A 24,714-nucleotide genomic window follows, 5' to 3' on the forward strand; every position below is an offset into this window, starting at 1 on the left:
ACTAAGGGAAGGAGACAATAATTTGGGACTTCTCATCCCCTCTGGCCTAAACCACAGACTCGCAAGTCACTTTGGTGCCTATCACATTCATCACACTCCAAATCCAGTCAGTCACCAAATTCTCTTAATTAGACCTAAACGTGTCCACATGTACATATTTGTGGATTTTATACTGGATGTCCCTGTTCTTTCTCTTACGCCCATGCACACAGAGCACTCATATTTCTCCGTTCTGCTCTCCAGGCCAGCCAGGTCTTCCACATCTTTCTCTAGTGCATCCTCCATACCATTAATAAGACAGCCATTTCTAGTAGGCAAGGATGACTGTGCTATTCTCTGGTTTACAATCCTTCAGTGGTTGTGGGTTGCCAATAAAGATCAAGTGCATGTGGATTTTTACAGCTCAGCCTATCTGTCACAAACTGGCCTTATAAAAGTACTTCACTTGTTTGCTGTGTACCTGTCCACATGTTTTTTGTCACACACATACTTAGTGATCGATCATTAAGTCTCTAGTACTAGACAAATTCTCATGGGTAATGTAGCCATGTCTCCTGCCACTTTATTTTTTTTTTAAGATTTTATTTATTTATTCATGAGAGACATAGAGAGAGAGAGAGAGAGGCAGAGACACAAGCAAAGGGAAAAAAGCAGGCTCCACAAAGGGAGCCCGATGTGGGACTCGATCCCTAGACTCCAGGATCATGTCCTGGGCTGAAGGCAGGTGCTAAACCACTGAGCCACCCAGGCGTCCCTCTCTTGCCATCTTAAAATCCATTTGCCCTGGCCAACTTTTTATATTTAAGGCTTGGATCAAAACCATTAAAATTTTTTTTAAACTTCATTTTTAAAAAAGATACTATTTATTTATTTGAGAGCAAGAGCACAAGCATGTATGAGTGGGGTTAGGGGCAGAGGGAGAAGTAGGTTCCCTGATGAGCAGGGAGCCTGATGAGGGGCTCAATCCCAGGACCCTGGGATCATGACCTGAACCGAACACAGGCGCTCAACCAACTGAGCCACCCAGGCACCCCCAAACAATTTCTTAAGTCAATTTCTCTGTGAATATGTATCCCTACATATTTTCTCTTCACCTTAAGCAATTATTATTTCAGCTGTATGTATTTTCATATGAACCACCCCACTGAAGACCACGTTATATGCAGAAAGAAACTTTTGTTTTTTCACATTACTTTTTGTTCTGTGTGTGCCAAGCACGATGCCTAGTATTTGCTCAATGAATCAAAAGGGGTGTTAAATCGATGTATTATCTGGGCTTTTTTCCTCTCACCTTGAACTAACATCAGATGTGAAAACCCCCCAGAAAAGTCTGGCTTAAAACAATTTTAAAAATTAAAATTAAAATTAAAAAAAGAGAAAAGTCTGGCTTCCTGGTAATGAAAATATCTTTAATCACTGAAGTTCTTTTTGCCAATTACAGCTAGCGCTCTCTACCCATACTCTCTCTTCTACCTCAGGTCAAAACACTAAAGGTAGTAACTGTTGCTTCTGCAGGTCCACAGTTTCCAAACATGGATCTGGGTAAGTCTAATTTGCATCCAGACTTAGTAAATGGGTCACTGTGGTAAACTAATCAACTATGAAGATCCAGGAGTTCCAGCAGAGCTGGGTTTCCAAACCATTGTTCATGAGGAGAAGGGGCCACAATATTTCCTGAAAATTGCACATAAAAGGGATTTAGAAAGGTTCAAATATATTCATTGCTTCCCAACTCCTGTGTGGACAGGAGATCACAGACATGAGTTGTTCACTGGTTTTTCTCCCATGTCCACTGGTGGTGAGGTCGTGGCCTCAAGACGATGCTCTACTCAACACTGGAAAACAAAGGGTGCTTGGAAGGCTACTGCTAGCTCACAGTGAGAAACCAGAGTGTCTACTAGAAGGATGTAATCATCACCGAATTCCGACTCCTGGCATGGGTGCATTGGCTTCATCTGATTTCTCCCAACACAGTGGGAGAAGGAGAGGAGCCCAATTAAATGTAACAAATGCATAAACAAATTTAGCCGTGATGACTTGAATAGATGAGGATAATCAAGCCTGGACACAGAACTTGGTTTCCAAGTCTGGAATTTCTGATGAGAAGTTCCTCTCATCATCAGCCAACACATACTCATTTTTAAAGACTCTCAGTTTATAAGGAAAATTGCTTCTCGATGCCCTTTTGTGCCCAGGCGAACAGCAGAGAAATCGTGATAGTGTCAGCATGGAGAAAGGAGGACAGTTAATAAGGTAAAAGTAATTATCCAGCTATGAGGAGCAGCGAGCTGTCTGGCTGGGCTGGGGAGTAACTGAAGGTGAACTAATTAGTATTCTTTTTAATGTACATTTTTAGGGTGGGCGAAATTCCATATAATAGTTGCCAAAATCATTCTAACAGCTTAAGCATATCAAATATATGTCTGCTTACTTTTGCTTTAACTACTTCCTGAGAAAAATACATTAACTAATCGTTAAAAATATATCCCTCCCTGTTCTGAATCTCTGGCGCAGAAGAGGGGTAAATGATACCACACCCGCTCAGATCACGCTGAATTTTCACACTTGTCCATGTAGGTCCTCACACTTGTCCACAACAGGTCCTCTGTTCCTTATGACGTGCTCCCTTTGATCTCTACCCCCACCCCCTCCCTCCCTGTCCCCTCAGCAACTATGTAACAAGCTTCGGGTGAGTTATCTGCTCATCTGTTTTCAAGAAATATGCATCATTCTTTGTGTGTTTCCTGTTTTTGCAAAAAATATCAATCTATCCCTTTATATGTGCATCTTTTCATGCCAAACTATGCTTTTACGTTCTATCCGTGTTGCTATGTCATTTGCTTCTCCATCGCGGAGTAACCAAGTACCACAAATTTAGAGCCTTCAGTCATCCCAACCTCTTAGCTCAACCAAAGGGTGGTAGCTTCTTCCTGAAATTGGAACCTCTGTGTTACCGTTTTGCCTTTTCCATTCTGCCCTGGATTTTACCACCAAAAAGAACTAGATTTGACCAACAACTTCAGGGAGCTTGGAAGCAGATCCTGCTCTAGTCACACTTCCAGAGGAGACAGAGCCCCAGCTGACACCTCGACTGAGGTCACATGAGACCCTAGCAGAGGACCCAGCTACATCACCCCCACACTCTGGACCCATGGAAACTGAGATAATGCACGGGTTTTAAGCTGTTCAGGGTGTTATGTAGTGACAGATAATGCATAAAACCCCCAGTAATGGCTTCAGCTCCTCTCAGAGTCAACCCTATACTCCTGAGATCACCTGGTAGACCAGAGGCAAAGAGGCACACGGCTTCCCTTGTTCTTTGCCACTCCCTGACCCCCCACGTTCTGTGACACAGACACAGCATCCTCTTGAGTTTGATGTGAACCTTTACAGCTCTGGGTTCTGACTGGTTCAAACTGTTCTGACTCAAGTCCTTGATTCAAATCAGTGACGCTGAGCAATCTGCTGCCCTTGTTTGTACAATGATTATTACAGGACCCATTCTGCATTTATACAGAGAAAATTAAATGAGATAGTTCATGAACATACTCAAGGCATCACCCAGCACTTACCAAGTACTCACAAAACATGAACCACAGAATTTTTGCTACTTACTGAAATTAAATGAAAGGAGATTTGTGTGCTACCAAGAATACTAGGTTGTTGGCGGATCGATGTAAAAGCTGAAAGGAATCAATGGAAAGAAAGAGCAACATTATTTGATAACAATGAGGAGAGATCACGGAAGGAAAATGAAGGAACTCCTCAAAGCCATTCCATGTTTAGACACAAAGGACTGCTGGACGTGCTTTCCTCTTGACTGATTCCACATCTATTTGAATATTAGATATTTGAGCATCAAGCCTCATAAACCAGAAGGAAGGCCCTCCTGCCATTGGACGAGAGGGACCCGTGATACAGAGAGAACCCTGTCGGCCACTTCATGTTACTCTGGCAGAGAGGGTTTATTTTCTTACAAAAGCTTAAGTCTCAAAATGCACACCTTGTAAGCAGGAATACGGCTGATGGAAATTCCTCCCTGAATTATGTGAATTTACAAAACTGTGTTTATTCACATCAAAGGGGGCTCCAGAGGCAGCACTTTTGAGCATTACCATGGACAGAAATGATCGTGTTTTCTCTCTCCCAAATACTGCAGGCATGAAACATCTTTCCTCTTTTCCTTTCAGAACTCCACTCCAACTGTGGCCACTCCTCATGATTCTCTTTCTGGGTCTGATTTGTTCACTCTGAGTTTGCAATCAACACACATTTTCACGGGGTCCTCATTCTCTGATCTCTCCAAGGATCATGCCCAAAGCCCTTCCTCCTCCAATCAAACCACAGTACCATCTTCAGTAATAGGCACTTTTGACCAGGATAATGAATGTCTGACACAACAAGACTGACCCCATCACAAAGTATGGTGACAACACAAACTTATGAAGGTGACTTCCCATTTTGGAATTTCTGAGGAACATCGTGAGAGCACAAAGACCCCTTCTCCATGGTGCAGCATGCTGCAAAGACAGGAAGTATGCACAGAGCAGAGGGCAAACAGAGAAGTCCATTGTTTTAAAAAGAAATAATGGTATCACGTCGGGGACAGATAACTATTATATGGGCCCCCTTGAGTTTTGTAAATAAAGGTTTACTGGAGCACAGCCACTGATGGTTTGTTTTATACGGTACATATCTCTAGATGCTTACTTACTAGGACAACAGAGTTTGGGAGCTGAAATCGAGACTCTATGGCTCACAAAGCCCAAGCTATTTGCTCTCTGACCCTTTACACGAACAGCATCCTGAGCCCTATACAGTGGGCAGCAGCGTACACTGGTTGGGGAACCAGGGGAGGACCCTAGTTGCATGCAACGAGTCCTTGCATCTCGTATAACAGTGCTGTGCACCAGACTCAAAGAAGCAGAACTACGCCTAGCCCACAGCAAGAGAGCTGCTCTCCGAATGAGAGCTATTTCCCAACCCTGATGTAGGTAATTTAAAAGCAGTAAATCGTGTTTTTGTACATTCATAGTGCATCTTATTTCAGAGAAAAATAAACATAGCAAGAGACTTCATTAGTCAGTGTCCTTCTGCATCAATCAAGTACTTCTTTTCTGTATAATATTTACTAAATGAAGGTCCAGATGAGAATTCTCCAATTAGCATTTTAATATATTATACCATCAGGATAGATACACATTTCATTTGCTGATAACTTTTGGAGGAAAACATTATTTAAGTGGGATCCCAAATGTAAGTAAAGTTATACTGGAACACCAAGTTGGATGACCAAGATTTGTGCAATAAAGCACAATTTAAGTAGAATGAGGTGACAGTATTGTTGGAACAAGGGAACACATCAAAGTATAAATTACTAAATCGCCACAGAAGGAATTGGAAAGGAAAAATCCCACGATACACATCAGGCACTGGATGTGATTTTTGAAGTTTTGCGCTACGGGGCAACAGAAGCCAGGGTGAGTCACCAGGTGCTTCAGAGACAGTGCTGTGTGAAATCATTCGATGGCAGGGCTACCGTAACCTGCTTGGGCTCTTTCTGGTTCCCCGCGTGACTGTGTCTCTTTGGGGACACCTGGGAGGTGACCCTGCCATTGGCACCCCTCCAGCCTGTGTCACAGAGCCACTTCTTGCCTCCTGGACCTAATGCCGCTGCTCATGTGTCACCGGTGCGGCCCCACCCCCACCTCCCAGGCTGCACGTTGCATCGGCTCCCACCTGTGCACCTGCGGTGACACGCATTTGCAGAACCTCCCTGTTCGCGGCAAATGAAAGAGACGCTTCTCCAGCACCCCTATTCAAACTCTCAAAGGACTCTATGAAGAAGTGCCAGCACCGAGGACATAGAGCTTATTCAGAATGTCTGGCCGGTGAAAATGCAGGGGTCTCGAGTTCCCTTTCCAGTGAGACGCCAGGCTGAAGTTGCTGGCCGGGGAGTCGGGGAGTCAATGTGAGGATTCTGTTAGGCTTGGCAGGGGCCCTGCCCCAGGAGGGAGCCAACATGACCCCCCGGGCAGGTGACGCCATCTCTGCCCCACTGGAGGAACTCCAGTTGGACAGAACAAATGGCCTTTCTATTAAATATCTATTTGGATGATTGGGTTGCAACAAAGAGGAAGCTCTGTGAGCAAGGGCAGGCTTATCGATCAGGAACATGTGTCCAAACCCCACTTCTCATCTGAACGATCTCAGTGTTTGCACTTACCAGAATGTGGTTGAATTGAGCACATCGGGGAAGAAGACATTCATCTTGGCTTCGGTCTCGCATATGTAAAATTGCTCTAGGAATGAATAGGCTGGGCTGTTTGTGTGCCAGGGCCTGTAGCCGGGATGAAGACACAAAACATCATTGTTGGCTGTGGAGGAGAGGTGCCCAGCCTGTGAAACTTTCCAAAGACTGGGGGCAGAAAACTCTGTTCATGCCAGGATACCTGAAAAATAGAAAAATGAAAAAGACTTAGCAGCAGTTTACCTCTATTCATTTTAGGTTAAGGACCAAGATTTGCGCAAGAGTCTCTTCCTTCACATGGAAATTCACCTGTTTAAATAGTCCCTCTGAAGAACACTTCTAAAATTAGCAGAGGTCTAATGATGGGAACCATTTGCAATTTGCAGGCAACACCCTTTGCCAGAAACACTGAAGAAATAAAAACAAAATAACAGGGAAACACACACACACCCACCCCAACCACTCATTAAAAAAAGAAAAACTTCAATGAAACATAGATGACCCATTTATCCTATCAACAATCAAGCTTGGCAGGTTGCTAATTAGAACAATGTAAAGCAGATTCTGTCTAATTGGACGTTTACGTTTAAGAATATGTTCAAGCTGCAGTGATTCAATCCTAGAAAATAACGCTCTCAAGTAGGTCTGTTTGAGCGTGGCCTCTCCCATGCCCAATCTCAGGCAAATCTGGTTTGATTTATGAGAGCGCTGAAGAGCCCATATTCAGGGCCCGCCAAGTGCTCCTCTCTGTGGTCCGGGGCACAGGGCTGGTTGCTGTGCGGCCACCTCGCTCCCAGTCCCGGGAGGCATTCTCCAAGCCTTGGGTGGGTGACAGCAGTTTGGCCGTTCTATGTATTTCTTTCTTCTTTTTTCTCTCCATCAGAAAAAGGAGAACCACTCTTTATTTGCAAGCAAAATGTCTTGTTCATGAAAGAAAATGTCTGCTTCCCTTCTGCCCATCTGTAACAAATCTATCTCCTTAAAATTGTACTTTTTTGTGGCCTTTACTTCTGGAAATACCAAACACATAGAGTTTAATATGAAATAAGTAACAGAGAAAAAAAAAGGAACATATGCAAATCATCTTTCTATGATACATCTTATTCCAGCAGACCTTCTGCAATGAGATTCAGAGGCTCCCTTTGTGCATATGGGTCTCCATTAGGAAAAGTCAACTTGTCTACACTCTAAAAAAGCATCCTGCTAATTCGAGAACTGATTCCCTGGAATACAGTTTTGTGTAGGTTTTATCAGGAATGAGCTTATAAGACAGTTCAGATAATGTAAGCTGTTATTGCAACGAAGAGACCAAGGAACAAATAAGAGAGTGATTTGTCCACCTGGACAGTGGGACAGATGATGCAGTGGAGATAACTACACAAGGAGTGCACAACTCTGCAGCAGCCAGTCCACACCTCCATTTTGTAAATTAGAAAAAAAGAAGGTTGTGCTTCCTGGATCATAGATAACTGGCTGTGTCTGCATAGAAGAATTTCCATCTCAGACAACCGTTTCACACTGTGCAAGGAAAACAGTTCCCCTTTAGAGGACCGTATGTGTGACGGGAGCCCCGCGTGAGGGTACAAAATCTGTATGTTGCTACCATCTTGAACTCATCTCTCCTTTTTTCTTACAGCAGGGAGATCTGAGCAACGAACCAAAATCAACCCATTTTTTCCTCTGGAACCTTTCAGGCCACCAAAAATTAAATAAATAAGCTTCTTTCTTCCAAAATAAACAAATGAGGCTATACACAGAAGGAAATTGCACCCTGCTGCATGATCAACAAGCTCAATAATTAGAGTCAGATTAAGAAACAAAACAAAACAAAACACCTAAGGATAAAAAGGGAAAAAAGAATCCAAATGGTACATCTGGGACCAGACGACAGCAAAGAAAGATTTAGATTCCATTCCGTGATGGGCCTTGAGGGTCCCTGAGGAAAGCTCTCTGCAAATATCTCCCTGGTAATATGCCTAGAATCCTCTACTCAGGTGTCCTCACTTTCGGACTGGAGGCCTCTCGGAGGTAGTTCTGCTGCCCTTGGAACACGGTGTCTTCTGGAAGAAGTCCTACGAGAAATGCAAATAGCCTCTGTGCACCAGTGTAAAGGCTGTTGTGCAAACAACAGGTCTCGGGTGGCTCTGAGGGGATGGGTCCTGTCGAGGAGAGCTTTGCTGACAGTACTGAGAGAGCTGAGGCTGGGGACAGGAAGAGGCAGCCAATGTCACAGGGATCACGGAGTAGCTGTGAGGAGCTGGCTTCTAAGGACATGCTGGCTTGAAGAAAAACGGACGGAACTCGAGTTCTGAGACCAGACATCTGAAGCTCATGACCTTCCTTAGGCCTTGTACTGGCAGTTCTACTTCTACTTCCTGGCTACTTTGAGTGGAATCCTAACGTATTTTGCATGACAAACAGCATTTTTATTCCCACTGAAAAAGACTCACCTGATCCATTAAACAATTTAAAAAAGAAATTTACTTAGTTGGGGCATAGTTGGATTTTATTACACTCATTTAGAATTTATTAGCTCTGTGAACTCAAATGCTTCCAGGTGGCATAATGAAGGCTTTTAAAAACTGGATTTTAAAATTCATAGTGTAGTCAGTTGGCCTCAATAATTAAATGAGAGTGAAAATATATTTCAGTTACTGCAGTTAAATGCCTTCACCCAAACCTTGTCATGAAAAACAGGCCTTGGCAACATGCCAACATCATCGCATCAGCAAGCTGAATGGGGCTGAGCGCAGTAGTCAGGAAGGACACATTCCTTCGTCATTTACAATACAGATGGCAGACCCCGGACAACCTCCCACTTATCCACTTCTAGCCCATAAAAAAAGAGAAAGGTGGAAATTCAAGGGAATTTGGTCACCACAGTGAATGTTTGCTTATAATGGGTTATCACCCTAATACACAGCTGGGGGCACTAGGTCAGGAGGACATGCCTCTGGTATTTCATTCACCCAGTCACCTTTGGAAGGTGATTCCAACAAATCTGGAGGCTGAGGGACAACAGGCAGGCTGTCTCTTGGCTGCATGCTTGCTGATTTGCGGGAACTTGATTTCTGTTCCTGCCATTTGAGCATGGCCATATGTGTTGAAAGTTCTTGGGAGCCTTGCCTGTGTCCCTGAGAGTTTAGGATCTACATGAACCCAGGGACGTAACACCTGCTGATGACCTGGAAAGTTCTGAGGGCCAGAGCAGTTCTGGAGATCCAATAGCAAGGAGATACTGCCTGGGTGAAGTTGTCTACATCCCTCAACTTGGTGAGAAGAATATGTTTTTCCTTAGGTTACCTGAATGATGAAAAAGGGCACCAGGCTTTTTTCTGTCTTGAAGTTAGTATGTTCAACTGGTACAAACCCAGAGAGCTCCAGCGGTAGGAGCCTGTGGAGGAACACTTGGTAAAGGAGTGTGAAAGGTCAACATGAGGCAAGGCTTGTTTGTAATAGGCAGTTGTGCAGTGCTGAGGACCCCACGGGTCCCTCCAAGAACTCCCACGGGCAACTCTCCAACAGACCACCATTCTACACTCAAACACCTACCACAGGGGCACCCAAATGGCTCACTTGGTGAAGTGTCTGCCTTTGGCTCAGGTCATGATCCCAGGGTCCTGGCATTGAGTTCCATGTGGGGCTCCCCCTCCTCAGTGGGAGCCTGCTTCTTCCTCTCTATGCCTCTCTCCACTCATGCTCTCCCGCTCTCTCAAATAAATAAATCTTTAAAAAACAAACCAAAAAACACCTGCCACAAAGCCAGCTCTGACCACCTGCCAACATAAGACAACCCTGACATAACAAGCCTAGTTCAGTGAACCAGTCAGTATCCCTACCTTCTTTAAATTCTTCCCCCATGTGCTCTAAATCTGTAAGAGGCAAAGTGGGAAAAGAAGGAGGCAGATGGAAGAAGAGTCAAGTCATACACGCTTCTCTTCTGCAAGTCCCTGAGGTAGAAACTGGGTGAAGAAGAGAAGTCTAGTATTAATTCTAAATCTGAATCTGAATGAGACTTTTTTCATGCCAGAAAATGAGACTTGATTACAAAAATGAGACTTTCTCTCAAAACTGGAAAGGTCTGGAAAGTAATAGGATATGGTCAAGATTTGTTTAAGGGTTAGGACAAGAATCCCTAAGGGCAGCCTGGGTGGCTCGGTGGTTTGGTGCCGCCTTCGGCCCAGGATGTGATCCTGGAGTCCTAGGATCGAGTCCCATGTCGGGCTCCCTGCGTGAAGCTTGCTTCTCCCTCTGCCTGTGTCTCTGCCTCTCTCTCTCTCTCTGTCTCTCTCATGAATAAACAAAATTAAAAAAAAAAAAAAGAATCCCTAAGATGAAACACGTTGAAGGAAATGGTAAAGGCAAGTAAAGCTATTTGCTCCGTGTTGCTCACTTAGTTCAGACATATACAATCCACTCATTATATTTATTCTAGCAGACCCATGGGCACATTTCTTCTCTCTGGTGTCTCCGTGAAGCCAATGTCTCCAATCAACTGGCTTTCTCGCTGCACTTTCCCTTCTATGAGATCACGTTTTATGTGTCAAGCAAAGAACCTTTTTGTTTTTTCACTACCACTTTCCAAGAAGACTTTTGAAACATTTTTTTCCTAATCAACACCCCATTAGATTTTGATGCCACAAATATATTTATATGTTTGTGTATTGTATTATATTTTGTTTTGTATGTGTATAGAGCAAGACTTTTTGAGAATGCCTGCCTCAAATAATTCACTTATTCCCACCTTGGGTAAAATAAAGAAGTGAGTCTGGAGTTAGTGGCTCTCCCTCTTGTATGTGAAGGAGCAACAAGGTTGTACAGAGTTTTCTCCATGAATACTCAAGAGGGTGAGGGTCAAGCCCAAGAGCAGGTGCAATTTTATGCACCACCCAGAAGAGGTACCAACCATACAGCACTCTACGTGAATACAATGGAGGGGCCCTTCCAATTCAACTCAAGCCGCTGTATTTTTATATGTCTGTCCATTAGGGTTTTTACGCAATATGCCAGTTTATAAAAATGCTTCAGGGTTGCAGATACAAGTTAAAAAAAAAAAAAAAAAAAGCCTTGTCTCCACGAGCCAGAATGTCCCCTATACTTTCAGATTCTGGCTCTGTGATTAACAAGGCCGTAACACATATTGAAATTTTAACAGAAAGGCAAGTATGTACTCAGGAAGATTCAAGAATGTTTGTGGGATTTCATCTGACAAGGAAAATGTATTTTTTATGGAGATTGGTCTGTCTGCCCCTCAAATCACTCCCATACGGCAGTTTGCTGATAAACCTTACTCCATTAATCCATGAGAGAGTCCTGCCAGTGATAGATGTTTACAGCTTTTTTTTTTTTCAGGGAAAAAGAAACATATAGTATAGCATGTAACATTTTTGGGTTGTTACAGTTTATTCAATGCAATATAAAGTGTTTCATTTAAGTTAAAATACGACAGCTCTGTGAAATCGGATTATGATATATTTGGGCTTTATTGCACGGTGAGAGAAGTTTCATACGAGAGGTCAATACCATATCAACTTTTACAGCTCTTCTGGTTTATATCGCCTGCAGTGTGATGATCCAATCAATTATATCATTCAGTTTATTTGACACAAAACCAATAGCACTGTGGACACAGACGCAAAGTATGAGTCTAACTGAAATTCTTGCCTTGCTGTGAAATGCTATCCAATAAGGAGGGAAATATTCACTCCTTAACATATGAAATGTTATAGACAGAGAGGACTGTGGCTACCTCGACTTAAAGGTGCTTCCTGGGGTGCCCCGTGGCTCAGTAAGTTGGCTTCCTTCAGCCCAGGTCATGATCCTGGGATCCAGGGATCCAGACCTGCATCAGGCTCCCTGCCCAGTAGGGAGTTTGCTTCTCTCTACCCTTCTGCCCCGGTCCCAGCTCATGCTCTCTCTCTCTCTCTCTTTCAAATAATAAATAAAATCTTAAAAAAAAAAAAAAAAGGCATTTCCAACAAGGTCAGGTGACTTTTGAGCTGGGTTTTGTAGAGTGTTGCCAAGAAGAGAATGGAATAGGATTCCAGATACAGGAAACAACTTGGTTAACGTGTCTCGGGAGTCTTATACAGTGTTTGGAATTTCCATCCTGTTCTTGGATTCTTCCTGCGAAGGTGATATGAGACATGGCAAGAAGACAGGGAGACAGGCGCGGTCCTGCCGGAGGCAAGAAACTGCTTTACAGGCTCATGTCAGTTTTCCAGACTTCTCACACAATGCCAACATGGTTGAGATTTACCCTCCACATGATGGCAAGTCCCTGAAAGGCTCAGGCAGGGGAGAGAGGTGTTGCTCTATCTTACACTGGCAAGTCCGAGTTGTACAAGAGAGAGACGACGTACGCAGCAGAGAAGACGTGCAGTAGGAGGGCATGGAGGTGAGGTCAAGCTATTCTTAGATCCTGGAGTCAGTATGATGTGGAATTCATGCCAGGGAACAGGGTCTTAACAAGATTTCTAATGAGAACAATATGCTTCAGGCTTGCTTGTGATAGAGTCATTTGAAACTGTTTAGAGATGAGTGATTATCTGGTTTTAAGTGCTTCTTGCGCATAGATAATGTGTATACAGAATCAGGTGTAAACCAACAGAGACAGAGACAGAGAGAGGCTATCGATATATCCATACCTGCATTTTAAAAACAACTGATTTTATACTATTTTAACTTACTGATACATCTCAGAGTGAGAAGTTTGAATTCTGCATTAAGCTACAGAATTTAAACCCCAAAGAAGTGCACTGAAATATCAAATGTAGAGTAACTCTAGGCAGAGTCCTAAAGATATTTCAAAATTACAGAATTACAAAAAAAAAAAAAAAAAGAAAGAAAGAAAAAAAGAAATCAGCAACCTACTTGCCTAAGGTCAGACAACTATCAAGTATATTTTCAACGGGGCACACTCTGTTGAAAAGTTGAGTATTTGTGAGATCACTGTCAATTAACAGTGTATTTATTTTCTAATTTATAGATAAGACCATGTTCATATATAAACAAACCCATGTGTACATTTTCAAAAGGCAGGCATGATGGTAGGCTTGCAGGTGGGGTTAGGAGGGAAAGCCTCCAGGGCAAGGAGTCCTACGAGCTCCATTTACCTTCATGACTGTCCAAATACTATCAATCTCTCATTTTAAAAATGATTCCCTCTTACAAACAAAAGGGGTGCTGTTTCTTTGGGATATCTAGCAAACTATAAGTCTTGATCCTTCCAATGGGAAAAATAATTTTGAGCTAAATTTCAAAATTTAGTCAAATTAATTTTCAAGTGGTTCTTTCTTAAGAAAATTAAATACAGGAGAACAGATGCAAGTGTACTGAAAATGAGACTGATGACTTACTTCCAAGAATGAGTTTTTCCTACATGGGAAGATTCACAGCAGGATCACTTGAAATAGAGAAGTGACCCAGTGCCCGTACGTATGAAAGAGTTCGGACTCCTGATATGGGGCTCCGGCATTGCATTATATTATCAAGTAAGTAACTGACACATAAAGGCAAAAACTCATTTACGTTTAAGCTCTGACAGCCTCCAGCATTTTTCCTCCTTACTGTTTGACCACATTGATTGAGAGAGAGTATTATGACATGTCACCCACAGCTGCTTATGACCTTCTGATAGGCTCTAGAGAATCTATTTCCAAGATAACCCATCTAGGCTAAATACAGGGTTTGAAGAAATAGCTTGTAGGGTGGAACTAGTTCCAAATCCAAGGTCTGTGTATCTTTTTCACAAGTCGTTGTGGCTAGGTTTTTGCACATGACGTCATGTACCAGGTCTCCCTGTCCAATCACTGTTAAGTGGAAGTGACAAAGCTCTAGACATGATTAAGGCAGGAATGGATGCTCATCATATGGAACTGGATGTTATTCTTTGATGAGCTTATAGACATAACATTTAATATAAAGAGATGCCAAGGATGATCTAATTTGACTTGCACTTGGCTAATATCCCAAGTTTATACTAGGTGTAATAGGCGGGCAGCTCATCATCTGAAGAAAAATCAAATTTAAAAAGTTATCTTGTGTATATCGATTTGTGGAGAAAAATAGGCAGCAAAGAAAGCCATAGCACTATTGTCACGAAAATACTGCTGGGCTGTGTTTGGATGAGGGAATCCGCAAGGGCATGTTCGTGGCTCGCTGACGCCAGTGGAGCCTTCCAGGGTGCGGCGGGGCCGGCAGGCCATTCTGCTTTCCTGGCGCCCGTTTCCTTACCAACGCGTCTTTATTACATCCGTAGTCAAACTTCTATTTTACAGAGGTTCTGTCATTTACGTTCTGCTACCAAACTCACTCAAATTTCCTAATTACAATTCACATGTTGGGATGCCCCCGGGGGGCTCAGTGGTCGAGCACCTGCTTTCGGCCCAGGGTGTGACCCCGGGGTCTGGGATCGAGTCCCACATCGGTCTCCCCATGGGGAGCCTGCTTCTCCCTCTGCCTCTCTCTCTCTCTCTCTGTGTGTCTCTCATGAATATATAAATAAATAAAAAATTTTAAAAAATCATTAGCATGGCAACTTTCCCCAAATACAGGGAAACCTGGTGTCTCGTGCAGGCTGCTGTAACAGAAGGGCACAGGCTGGGTGGCTTATAAACAAGGACTTGTTCCACTCAGCTCTGGAGGCTGGAAGTCTGACATAAGGACACCACAGCAGTTGTGTTTGAGTGGGGGCCCTTCTTCTCACTGAGTCCTCATGTGGTAGAAGGCAAGACAGTTTCTTTCAGAAGGGTGCTAACCTCATTCATGGAGGCTGCTCCCTTATGACCTGATGGCCTCCCAAGGATCCCATCCTCAAATATCATCATATTGGGGGTTAGGTTTCAACATATGAATTTGGGGGGGCATAAACATTCATCAGTAACACTTAGTTTTTAACAAACTTTAATAACTAAGAGAAGAATTGTTGATGAGAACTCATCTGCTTTTTACTCATTGATATAAAGCTGCCTTTAATACACAGAGTCCTTTAAGATGGCTCCTTAGCAGTTTGTGTCTCTATCATGTTTGATGACAGATGATAGGTAGGATAGACAAGATGACAGATTATATAACAGATTATATAGGGACGTAGACAGAACGAGAGAGAGGAGGAGGAGGAGGTGCAGAAGAGAGGGAGGGAAAACCAAGGACACCATGGACATCGGGTTGTCCTGTGGTGTTAATCTGCTTCATCTCTGGACTACCAAGTGTGCCCAGAGGCGTCCCTGGGGTCCTAAAAAACACAAACTGAGAAGGTCTGAGGTAGGATAGCTAAGATGAACACTGTGCCCTGGAAGGCAGATGCTGTCAGGGAGAGTGAATCACAAGGAGCAGCTCAGCGCAGCAGCAGCTGAGCTCCCAGGTGAGGTCAGAGGATGCGTGGCTGTCCACAGAGGGGACAGATACACAAGATGTGGAAATGACGTTTCGGGGTGTCTGTTGACAGTAGTATTGGCATGAGGGCTGCAGGCTGAAGACCATATCCTCATGATTGCCATTCAGAGGAGATTCCCCACTCCACTTGGGGAGGGCAAAGGTCAGTGGTCTTTGGGGAAGATTTCCTGTGCTCAGTTGTGACCATCAGCATGAAGAAAACTGAGTTGAAAAACATGCTTTTCTGGTCATTAAAATTGATAGAAATGTTCATAATATAGTCAATCTGCATCATAAATATATTCATCTCATCAGGGATAGTCTAGGCCCTTTTCTGACGAGGGTAACATGTTGATCATGTCACTTTTAAGACAATGAAAAGAAGCATAAAAATCACTGGTGTGTTTTTAAAATTCAGTGTTCCAACAGGAATGCAAACATACAATGTTTATACTAGGCTCCACCAACAACCAGAGGGATTGACACAACTTTGGTACTGCCAGGAAATAGGAAGATTACTAATATTTTTCCAAAGTCTAACATTTGTTATTAGGTGCTAAGCAAAATAAGTTAGTCAGAGAAAGACAAATACCATATGATGTCACTTATATGTGGAATTTTAAGAAACAAAACAAATGAACAAAGTAAAAAAAAAAAAAGAGAGAGAGACAGACAGACAAACCAAGAAAGGGACTCTTAACTACAGAAAACACACTGATGATCACTAGAAAGGGGGTGAGTGTGGGGATGGGGGAGTCAGGTGATGGGGATTAAGGAGGGCACTTGTGATGAGCACTGAGTCATGTATAGAAATCCTAAATCACTATATTGTACACCTGAAGCCAACATAATACTGTAGGTTAACTATACTGGATTTAAAACTATATAGTTATATATATATATATATGAGAAACAAAAATATATAATTAGGTTTCAGTTCTTAGTAAGGTACTGTCTCCAAATGATGCCAGATACTATATACATTAATCAAGAAATCATGAAAGATGTGTAGAAGGGATAAGATTAGTAAGAAAGACAATAATGGAATTATTTCATCTGTATTTTCAAAAGACTGGCATGATATGAAATTAGCTTGTGTATGTATATGCATTTATCATAAAATCAGAACATCTGTTCTGCATTGAAATTGGAAAACAAAATTATAGTGTTGCTGTTGGAAGGTCTTGCATGTAAATTGTCAAGAATTTGAGGGCTATTTAATTGTCTTGTAAGAGACAATTAAATAATTCTGCTTTGTAGCAAAGAAATACAGAAAATGACTTTAGTTAGTTTGGGGATTCTATAAATACTATTGAAAATTACTTCCAGAGCCCATGTAACCATTGCATTTTCTATTTGTAATAAATAAGTTATAAAAGTAATACCTTAATTCTGGTTTCTGGATCATTAAATCAATCAATAGGATCTTGGCATTTAGTCTGACATTTCCTTAAATGGGTTGGCTGACCCTATGGGGCACTGCTGAAATGCCCCCATGGATTGAATTCTCTCCAGTGCTACTTTCAAGGGCAGAAGTGTTTCCGAGTTTAGGGAGCATGCAAAGGGGCTGTACACAACACCATCCACTGTCTCACACTTACTTTCTATACACACTCTAGAGGGGTTTGGCTTGTTTGGTTTTTAATGGTAGTAGATTAGCCTGTAGTCAAGAGTCCTGAGTGTCAATGTCTAAAATTTCATTATTTTTTCAAACTCCTGATATTTTTCTTAAATTATGTTGGCAGTAGGACAGAGTACTACAGGCACCAAAAGATACAAAGGAATAGTCTTCTGGTTTCATACGCGGGACACAAGAGCTAAATAATACAGGTTATTCAATATCATGAGCACCAACACATTTTAACACTACTTGTCAATTCTCCATGGATTAGAAAAATGTATGGTGATTATCTTATTTGGGCTTTTCTTTTTTCTTTTTCCTCCAAAGCTGATCTTGAAATAAAGATGTGAAGGCAAGTTGTTCACCCAGGAGGTGATCACGAGCATCATGGTAAGGAGTAAGGAGAGATAGAAAAGGAGTATTGCAAATAACCACTGTGTTGGTGAGTGCCTCTGCAAGGCTTAGAGATCACACATCGGAACTGTTCCGTGAGAGACAGAGGGTATTTATCCACCAGCACGAGTCCCTCCTTCAATGAGTGTTACTGTCAGAGTACGGTTCACCAGAGGCTTCACTCCCCAGCACTTCCATGGGCCAGGGATGCTTCTAACAGCCATAGATTGCCCTTGGATGGGGAGATGCAGGTATGTGAGGTCTGAAGCTGTGCATGTGTAGAGAAAATGTGCACATGGCTTCTGAGATGGTGGGAAAGCATGTTCGCAGGAGCCTCAGTATATGTTCTACTGACATAATCAATGATTATACCTGCATTTACTTGATGGCTGAGTCTGGGGTGGGGGGACGCAAGAGGAAATGAACAACTTCATTGGTTTCTTCTTCTCCTCCTGGTAACTTTCTGATGGTCCCAATAAAAAATTCTCTTCCTCTGCTCAGTCTTTTCCTACTATCCAAATTTAGGACACTCTACTTTCTATATCCCACAGCATTTCTGTCACATAATTAAATGTGTAGGTACCATGTCTCATTATCCAACACTCAAGAATGTTTTCTGAACTAATGAATGAGATGTGTTCCTTTTCTACCCCAGTTGTAACTAATTCCCAGAAATTTAGTGGCAAAGAAAACCCAAATATTTTCTCTCACAGTCCTGAAAGTCAGAAGGCCAACACAGGTCTCATGGATTAAAGTCAAGGTGTCAGCAGGGCTATGTTCCCTCTGGAGGCTTTAGGGGAGGATCTGTGTCCTTGTGTTGCCAGCTTCCGGAGGCTGCCTGCATTCCTTGGTTCATGGACCCCCTTCCTCCATCACAAAGGCAGCAATGTGTCCCTGGCCGTTCTTCCCTCGGTCTCATCTCTTTTCTGACTACAGCTCTACTGTGTTCCAGAGGCTGCAAGGACAGACATGTGAATTCATGAACCCCAGGTTTTATGCAGTTCTAGAAAGTCCATGATTCTCTTCTTTGGACAAAGGACAAAGGAGTGCCATTGACAGCACAAGGTGGTTCTCTTGTTGAAGGAAAGGGAGGCAATCAAGCATTCTTGGTCTGAGTTCTCTTCCTTCATATACCTTGGATTTTCTCTTCCTTTGCACCATTTTGGTGAAAGAGGAATGTGGAAAATAATTCCTTTTTCTGTAGTTTATAGTTCTGTAAATAACATTCATCAGATGATTTCTTCCTATTCATTCAGATTCATCCTGGTCTGGTACAACACTGTTTCATGGGTTGAGAGGCAACAGCAGGGACACAGTACATCTAAGTTCATTTGTTTGTGACACTTTGTAATGAAGGGGTTATGTTCTCATGAGCTCCAATGATCTCCCTCTTAGGGGAGAAGGATCAAGGGAAGAGCAGTAAAGTATGAAAGTTCTCCAGGTTATAAAGGTTATTATACCATATCTTTCTGATTCTGCCTCCAACAAATAGTGTAGAAGGTATTATTCATGTGCTTCCACGCTGTTATCACTAGCACTAAAAAGAAAGACAGACACACAGCTCATGATTAATCACACACATATACACCATAAGGTGAAGGTATGAGATTTAGTGTAGTATTTTTTTTAAGATTTTATTTATTTATTCATGAATGACACAGATAGAGAGAGAGGGAGAGACACAGGCAGAGGGAGAAGCAGGCTCCATGCAGGAAGCCTGATGTGGGACTTGATCTCAGGACTCCAGGATCATGCCCTGGGCCAAAGGCAGACGCTCAACCGCTGAGCCACCCAGGTGTCCCTAGTGTAGTATTTTTTTTTTCTGCAAGGAGTGATAATAAAAATGCTGCCATGTTAAAAAATTAAATGAAATACGTTGCAGCCCAGTAGTAAATGTCAAGTAATATTATTTTAAAATATTAGTATGATTTAGAATAAAAATCTTATATATTAAATATTTTATAAGAGGAATTATAAATTGTGGTGATGATAGGAATGTTAGCAATGGGTATCCTTACAATCAAACTTTTATTTAATCTAAAAGGTCATTAACTAAAACTACTACCATTTATTCAATAATGACTCCCATATGCATTTAAAGTGATTTTATGTGCATTATTTACTACCTCTATGTCATACCTCTTCAAGTTAGCTTCCCATTGTATCAATGTGAATGTGGAAGCAGAACAGTTAAGAAGCGTACTAATGGTCACACAATAACCAACTCCTCCAACTGTAATTAGAAGGACCCAAGATACAGAATCAGTTAATTGCATTTTTATAGACGGTAATGATGGCAAAGCACTATGAATCATAATAGGGATTCTTTCTTTTTTTAAAATAGACCTCATTTTTTTAGAGCTGTATTAAATTCACTGTACAACTTGGCAACAGGCAGAGTTTTTATATACCTCCTGCCCCTACACACCTACAACCCTCTTTCTCAACATCCTCCACCAGAGTGGCACATTCATACAATCAATAGGTTACAACCAATAACCTTTCACTGACACATCATAATCACCCAGAGTCCACACATTTCACTGTGGTTCACTCTTGGTGTTGTGCATTACATGGGCTCTGACAAATGTATAATGACATGCATCTACCATTAAAGTACAATAAAGAAACTTCTGGGGATGATGGTAGAGTAGGAGGATCATAAGTGCACCTCATCCTGCAGATACATCTAGATGACACCCACATCAATGTAACTAACCCAGAGAGTGACCCAAAGACTGGCACAACACTCTCCATAGCTTACCCAAGACAAGAAGCCACCTTGAAAATGGTAGGAAAGGTGGAGATGTGGTCTGGAACCAAACCAAACAACAAAATTGACCTGAGGAGGGAGGGACCCACAAGCAGAGAAGGGAGAGGAGAGGAACAGACCCCAGGCACTCTAGGCAACAGAGGACCCACTCTGGGAAGACGAGTCCCCATAACATTTGGCTTTGAAAAGCATAGGGAATTAACACTGCAAGTTTTTACAATTAACAGGGCTTAACACCTAGAACTTATAGAACAGAGGGCAGAGCCAGAGGGCCAGAGGAAATTGAGTCCCCATCCTTAAAGAGACAGTATAACCCACAGCCCCCCTTGAGGTACAGCACAGAAGTACAGAAAGAAGGGGCACTTTGAAAAATGCCGAGGGCATATTGGAAGGAGGTTTATTTACTCAGAGTATGTGCTGGAGAAGCAGGGATCTGTAACAGACTTCTCCAAGAGCACCATTTCCTCACCCCTGACCACCAGCCTATGCACAGCAACAGCAGCATGAACCAGCACAAACACTCTCCGCCTCGCTAACACTATACCCCACCACAAGACTCTCCTGTGGACCCACCTCACCTAAACTATCCTCAGCAGAAATCCATCCAAAGTGGCTCCAGGTCTCTCCCATAGCAGATGGGGAGTCTCAAAAGTAGCACCAAATTAATGTCAGTGTGCAAACAGCCCTGAGAGGGGCCACAACCATCCTAAAGTGACTCCTGCCCTGGGGAGAGGGAAAGAGAACCACACACACCAGTCCTACTGCAGCAATGATAGTGAACCAGTCCTAGTGCAGGAATGATAGTGAACTGAGGGCAGACATCCAGTCTGATGGCAGGACCTGCCCACCAATGAACGCTTCTCAGGGGACAATACAGGGAATGTACCCTACAGTTCTGTGCTATCCCAGCTGTGGCAAGCATGTGGCCTGACTCAACTCAAGCCTAAGGCAGCCCCAGAATGGTCTACTAACAACACAGGGGCTGAAACCTGCCCATAACAGGCAAAGAGAGCCACTGCAGGTGACTGGACTGACAGCAAACACAGCTCAACCACAATAGTAGAGCACATGCAACATACACAGGAGACACCCTGAAGTGCCAGGTTCTGGAGCATAGAAGACACTGCACAACAGGGCACTACAGGCACAACAATGGTCTTCATAAGACCACTACTTTTAAGAGGAAGGGACATAGCTGACTGTCCTGATACACAGAAAAGACATACAAAGTTAAACAAAATGAGGACATAGAGGGAAATGTCCCAAATGAAAGAACAGGACAAAATCACAGCAAGAGAGCTAAAGGAAACAGAGATAAACAATATGCTTGATGAAGAATTTGAAATAATAATCATAAAGGTACTCATTGGACTTGAGAAAAGAATGGAGGATCTCGGTAGGACCCTCAACAAGGAAATAGAAAATATAAGTAATAATGAATCAGAGATGAAGAAATCAATAATAGAAATTAAAAATACAATATAGGGAATGAATAGTAGACTTGAGAAAGCAGAAGAATGAATCAGTGACCTAAAGGACAAAGAAAAAGTAAATAGGAATTATAAAAAATGAAAATAAATAAATAAATGAATGAATATAAAAAATAAATATTTTTATATGAATATAAAAGATGAAAATTGACTTAGGAGACTCAGCAACACCATCAAGTCTAATAGCACTTGCATTATAGGAATCCTAGTAGGAGAATAGAGAGAAAAGGGTGCAGAGAATTTACTTAAAGAAATAATAGCTGAAAACTAATCTGGAGAAGGAAACAAATTCAGATCTAGGAAGCACAGAGAGCCCCCAGTGAAGTCAACCCAAGGAGGTCCACACCAAGATATACAGCAATTCAAATGACAAAAAGTAGTGACAAAGAATTTTAAAAGTAGCAAGAGAAAAGAGTTACATACAGGGGATATCTATAAGATTATTACCTGATTTTTCAGAAGAAATGTTGCAGGCCAGAGAGAGTGGCATAATATAGTCAAACTCTGAAAGGAAAAAAACTGTAGCCAAGAATACTGTATCCAGCAAGGCTATCATTTAGAACAGAAGGAGAAAGAGTTTCTCAGACAAACAAAAGTTCATGGAATTCACGACAAAACCAGTCTTATAAAAAATGTTAAAGGAGATTCTCTGTGTGGAAAAGAAAGACCATAAAAGCAGGAATAAGAAAAGTAAGAATCACAAAAGCAATAAAATCAAGTATATCTAAAAATAAATCAGTCAAGGGAATCTCAAAATGCAACAAGGTATTATACCATATACCTATAAAGCGGGAGGGAGAAAAGTAAAAATTTAGTGCTTTTAGAAAGGGTACAAACTTACGTGACCATCAACTTAATGTAGACTGTTATACAAATGTTATACATAAGCCTATTGTGAGGTCACAAGACAAGTCTCAACAATATCAGAAAGACTAAAGTCATACCATGAATCTTTTCCAAACACAACCCTATGATACTAGAAATCAACCACAAGAAAAATCTGGAAAGAACACAAATACATGGAGGCTAAATAACACACCACTATACAATGAATGGGTCAACAAAGAAATCAGAGATGACATTAAAAAATTATATGAAAACAAATGAAAATGAAAACACAATGGCCAAAATCTTTGGGATACAGCAAAAACCGTTCTAAGAGGGAGGTTTATAGCAATACAAGCCTACTTCAAGAAGCAAGGAAACTCTCAAATAAATAACCTAAACTTACATCTAAAGGAGCTAGAAAAAGAAGAGCCAATAGAAGGAAGGAAATAAAAAGGATTAGAGCAAAAATAAGTGAAACAGAAACAAAAACAAACAAACAACAACAAAAACAACCCTGTAGAACAGATAAATGAAACTAGGAACCAGTTCTTTGAAAAATTCAACAAAATTGATAGACTTCTACCAAACCTGACGGGGGGGGGGGGGGGGGAGAGAGAGAAGTCAAATAAAAAAAGACAAGAAATAACAGCCGACACCACGGAAATACAAAGGATTATAAGAGAATATTATGAAAAATTACATGCCAACTAAATGGACAATCTGGAAGAAATGGATAAATTCCTAGAAACATATAACCTACTAAAACTGAATCAGGAAGAAATAGAAAATTTCAACAGTACAATTAAGAGAAATGAAATTAAAAACTCCCAACAAACAAAAGTCCAGGACCACATGGAGTCATAGGTAAATTCTACCAAACACTTAAAGAATTAATACCTATTCTTCTCAAACTATTCCAAAAAATAGAAGAGGAAGTAAAGCTTTCAAATTTATTCCATGAGGCCAGCATGACCTGATACCAAAACCAGAAAAAAGCATTTTAAAAAAGAGGCCTGCAGATCAGTACCTGCATAAATGCAGAAATCCTCAACAAAATATTAGCAAACTGAATGCAAGATGGATATAAAAAAAAAAAATAGTTCACCACAATCGAGTGGGATTTATTCCTGGCATGCAAGGGTGGTTCAATATTTGCAAATCCATCAACACGATACATCATATAAACAAAAGAAAGGACACAAAACATAATCATTTCAACAGATTTTGAAAAAGTATTTGACAAAGTGCCACATCTATTCATGATAAAAACCCTCAACAAAGGTGGTTTAGAGGGAACACACCTCAACATAATAAAGCCCATATATGAAAAACCCACAGCTAACATCATACTCAATGGTTAAAAACTGGGCTTGTCCCCTACGATTAAGAACAAGACAAGAATATCTACTCTCACCACTTTTATTCCACACAGAACTTAAGTCCTAGCCACAGCAATCAGACAAGAAAAATAAATAAAAGGCATCCAAATTGCTAAAGAAGAAGTAAAACTTCCTCTATTTGCAGATTACATGATACTCTGTATAGAAAGTCCTAAAGATACCACCAAAAAACTACGGAATTGATAAATGAATTCATAATACTGTAGGATACAAAATCCACGTATGGAAATTTGTTCCATTTCTATACACTAATAATGAAGTAGCAGAAAGAGAAATGTGGAAAACAATCCCATTTACAATTACACCAAAAATAATAAAATACCTAAGAATAAACTTAACCAAGCAGGTAAAAGACCTCTACTCTAGAAGACACTGATGAAAGAACTTGAAAATGGCACAAAGAAATGGGAAGGTATTCTGTGCTCACGGATTGAAAGAACAAAAATTAAAATATCCATACTATCTAAAGCAATCTACAGATTTAATGTAATCCCAAAATAGCCAAAGCCATCTTAAAAAAACAAGAATAAAGCTGAAGGTATCATAATCCAAGATTTCAAGATATACCACAAAGATGTAGTTAT

At 41.5% G+C, this 24,714-nt stretch overlaps 1 long non-coding RNA gene across 12 annotated transcripts in view; it reads right to left on the bottom strand.

Moving 5' to 3' along the window:
• The window catches only part of LOC140627662 (uncharacterized), a 527,802-nt gene that overhangs the window by 237,447 nt on the left and 265,641 nt on the right, over nt 1-24,714 (bottom strand). For all 12 annotated transcript variants that reach the window (XR_012026304.1, XR_012026315.1, XR_012026308.1 and 9 more), the window contains one exon: nt 6,227-6,452. This is a non-coding gene — a long non-coding RNA (uncharacterized lncRNA). The remainder of the gene's footprint in view (nt 1-6,226; nt 6,453-24,714) is intronic.

The sequence above is a fragment of the Canis lupus genome, chromosome X (genome assembly GCF_048164855.1).
Source record: "Canis lupus baileyi chromosome X, mCanLup2.hap1, whole genome shotgun sequence".
Taxonomy (NCBI): Eukaryota; Metazoa; Chordata; class Mammalia; order Carnivora; family Canidae; genus Canis; species Canis lupus.